The sequence below is a fragment of the Triticum urartu genome, chromosome 7A (genome assembly GCF_056163025.1).
Source record: "Triticum urartu cultivar PI428250 chromosome 7A, HENAU_Tu73, whole genome shotgun sequence".
In the NCBI taxonomy this organism is placed as follows: domain Eukaryota; kingdom Viridiplantae; phylum Streptophyta; class Magnoliopsida; order Poales; family Poaceae; genus Triticum; species Triticum urartu.
In genome coordinates, this window is record NC_141879.1 from 471,996,027 (window position 1) to 472,000,362 (window position 4,336).

At 44.3% G+C, this 4,336-nt stretch overlaps 1 pseudogene; it reads right to left on the bottom strand.

Moving 5' to 3' along the window:
- Positions 1 to 594: 594 nt before the first annotated feature.
- On the bottom strand, positions 595 to 3,160 carry LOC147960006 (uncharacterized; annotated as a pseudogene).
- Between the last annotated feature and the right edge of the window lie 1,176 nt (positions 3,161 to 4,336).

Sequence of the window (4,336 nt, forward strand, 5' to 3'; positions counted from 1 at the left end):
GGTTCCACCTGAAGATTGTATAGCTAGTTAACAAACTCATCCCTCATTATACCCGGACAAGGCCCATAAACATTTACTAGAAACCACTGGTCACTATTATGCACCGATGTGAAACTGATGACGATTCCAAAAGGCTTTACTTCAATTAAGACACCCTTAAAATCATTTGAACGCCACACTGTCAGAATACCTCCCGAGGCTCCTCTCGAGGGTGATTCAATGAACTGATCAAAACCCATAGGGCAAATGCTCTTAATTAATGAACGAGGACAATCAGATAACTTAGTTTCTTGCAAACAAGCAACCGCACACTGACTTTCAGTTATTTTCTCTGTAACAGAACGCTGTCGTGTTTCAGACTTGAGACCACGAACATTCCAACAAAGCACCTTCCAATTACGCAAAGATCTTTGATTCATGAGATAACCAGAAGAAAAGTAGCAAAAACTGCATGACATACAATGCCATACACCCCACATCATAGGAAACATAAGACATCCAGTTCTGACCACACGGCATAAAGTTTATCACGACATAAACGACAGCAAATTTGACAGGCTCGCTACACCTAGATAAAGTTTGAAACTGCAACATTTAAACACCATTGGAGGAGGAGTCGTCCTTGGGATTAGCCATAAGCTTATCCTTGGACAGCAGATTGGGGTCGATCTCCAGCTCCGCTCCAATTGCTTGCAGCGCGTTGAGAGGCGTAGATGGAGGGACATTTTCAGACTTGCCATTATCGCCAGCGTCTTCAGTATTGGGCTGAGCCTTGACATGCATAGGCTTGGACCGGGGACGCATTTTAGTGGGCTTGAGGGAAAGTTGTTCAAAACTCATAGGCTTAAACCCATCTAGTTTTGCCGCGCTTCTTGTACATCTCCGTACATAAGTATCCACTAAAGGAGCCACGGTCTTCCTTCTTCTTGTCTACTTCTTTTCCTTGGCCTGCGCAGAAGAAAAAACAACAGAAGAGGAAACAGAGTTCTCCAGGCTGCCAGACACAACATCTTCAGTGAATTCCTCTCCAAACACGACAGGTTCAGACACTGCATTATCATTAGTCTCATCCGGTGAGCCTCCAAAAAGAGCTCTGGCAACTGGGCATTTAGCCACAATAGATTTCCTTAGAGCAAGGCTGCTGGGAAGGCTAGGCACCAACGAAGACATCTTCTGAGAATCATCAAAGGCAATGGTCCACGTGCGCTTGGAGTATGTCACTGTCCCAAATGGCTTAAAGAAGATAGGTCTAGGCACCTCCATGACAGCAAATTCAGGTAACAGATTTTCAAACGATCTCTTCCAAATCATCTCTGGAGGAAGTGATGGCCCAGCCACAATCCTTACCATGCCAATGAAGATCTGATGCTGCTGAATGACAGGAGGTTGATATGGCACAATTGCCAGAGGGTTTTCCAAAACGGCCGGCTGCACATTGTCCTATAACTGGTGGTCATGCTGAATCTGAAGTTGCTCCTCAAACTGAACCTCAACATGTTGTTCAACAGACCCCGAACCCTCAGGCTGATCAATCACAATAGAGACCTGGTCATGCACCTCAGGCTGTGGCGGCTACTGAAGCTCATCCTCATTGTCCCCCCAGTTGGCATTTCCCCATCCAGCACCCCAATGTTATTTTCCAGAGGTAATGGAGGGGCTACACACAAATCTAACCGTTACACACAAATCACCAAACTCGGTGGGACCGAATCATGAAACTCAGTCAGACCGATTTAGTTCTAAATGTGAACGTTAGGATTTTCGGTGGGGCCGACATGTCAACTCGGTGGGACCGATTTTGTTAGGGTTAGGGCATAACGTAATCTCGGTGAGACCATTACACAAACTCGGTGAGACCGATTTTGGAAATGGACTAACAGAGAGTTGGTCAGGCAAACTCGGTGGGACCGATTCGCTCATCTCGGTTGGACCGAAGTGTTACGAAAGGGAAACAGGGAGTTTACATTGCAATCTCGGTGGGACCGATCGCTCATCTCAATTTGACCAAAACATTACGAAGGGAAACCGAGAGATTATAATCCCATCTCGGTGAGACCGAGATCCCTATCGGTGAGACCGAAAAGACTAGGGTTTCTGGCAGTGGCTATGTCAACTGAACTCGGTGGCGCCCGATAGAAAATTTCGGTGGGGCCGAGTTTGACTTTTGGTTTGGGACATATGTGGATGTGAGAAAGTAGTTGAGGGTTTTGGAGCATATCACTAAGCACTTTGAGCAAGCAAGCCATTAAGCAACACCTCCTCCCTTCTTAATAGTATTGGCTTTTCCTATGGACTCAATGTGATCTTGGATCACTTAAAATGAAAATATGTAGAGTCCCGAGCTTTGAGCTTGAGCCAATTCTTTGTCCTTAGCATTTTGAGGGGTCCACTTTTCTCATCCATGCCATGCCAATCATTGAGTTTTCCTGCAATGTTTATCTTGAAATAGCATTAGCTCAATGAACACCTCATCCCTTCTTAATAGTATTGGCTTTTCCTATGGACTCAATGTGATCTTGGATCACTTAAAATGAAAATATGTAGAGTCCTGAGCTTTCAGCTTGAGCCAATTCTTTGTCCTTAGCATTTTGAGGGGTCCACTTTTCTCATCCATGCCATGCAAATCATTGAGCTTTCCTGAAATGTTTATCTTGAAATAGCATTAGCTCAATGAACTATATGTTGTTAGGAATTACCAAAACCACCCAGGGATAGTTGCACTTTCACTTGGGTCTCCGGGTGAACTTGGTGATTCCTCTGTGCTTCCTCGTGATGATCTCCGAAGTACCTAAGAATGCATAACGTGTCTCTTTGAGGTAGAACCCAATTCTCATGTGAATCCGAACAAAACTCGAAGAGGAAATAATTGACCTCGTTCTCGATGGCGCGTGCACGTGCTCTTGTCATTGGTCCTCTCGGTGCTTATGGTGGTGATGGAGTGTCCATGTGGATGGATGAGGGATGCTCCGCATCATCTCCCCCCCTCAGGAGAGATCCGTCACAGATCGTGATTGTCATTACCATGGTACTTGGCCAAGTCTTTGATGCTGAAGATGTCGCTTACGTTGTCAAAAGGGTTCTTCAAAATTGTACCTTTGATGGAATTTTTGTCAGCTTCTAGGTTCTTCACCTTTTGCTTATCCATGGCGATTTCCCGCATAGTCCCGTTTCCTATCTCCACTCTAGAGCTTTTTTGGTAGTTTGAACAGGGCCCAATTAGTCTTTCCTTTGTTATTGAGATCATCACCCACTGTCGCAGGCTGGGTAACAGGGTTCACCATTGAAGTGATAGGGCTGGAAATCACTTCCTCCACATCATTATTCCTTGTCATCCCCAATCTTAGGGTCAGTAGTGAAAGAGTCTCCCTCGTCTCCTTCTTCCTCATCATCAAGCTCCATTTCTTGCAAGAAATTCACACCCTGCTGCTGAAGGAAATATGCCCTAGAGGCAATAATAAAGTTACTATTTATTTCCTTATTTCATGATAAATGTTTATTATTCATGCTAGAATTGTATTAACCGGAAACATAATACATGTATGAATACATAGACAAACAGAGTGTCACTAGTATGCCTCTACTTGACTAGCTCGTTGATCGAAGATGGTTATGTTTCCTAGCCATAGACATGAGTTTTCATTTGATTAACGGGATCACATCATTAGGAGAATGATGTGATTGACTTGACCCATTCCATTAGCTTAGCACTTGATCGTTTAGTTTGTTGCTATTGCTTTCTTCATGACTTATACATGTTCCTACGACTATGAGATTATGCAACTCTCGTTTACCGGAGGAACACTTTGTGTGCTACCAAACGTCACAACGTAACTGGGTGATTATAAAGGTGCTCTACAGGTGTCTCCGAAGGTACTTGTTGGGTTGGCGTATTTTGAGATTAGGATTTGTCACTCCGATTGTCGGAGAGGTATCTTTGGGCCCTCTTGGTAATGCACATCACTTAAGCCTTGCAAGCATTGCAACTAATGAGTTAGTTGCGGGATGATGTATTACGGAACGAGTAAAGAGACTTGCCGGTAATGAGATTGAACTAGGTATTGAGATACCAACGATCGAATCTCGGGCAAGTAACATACCGATGACAAAGGGAACAACGTATGTTGTTATGCGGTTTGATCGATAAAGATCTTCGTAGAATATGTGGGAGCCAATATGAGCATCCAGGTTCCGCTATTGGTTATTGACTGGAGACATGTCTCGGTCATGTCTACATAGTTCTCGAACCCGTAGGGTCCGCACGCTTAACGTTTCGATGACAGTTATATTATGAGTTTATGTGTTTTGATGTACCGAAGGAGTTTGGAGTCCCGGATCA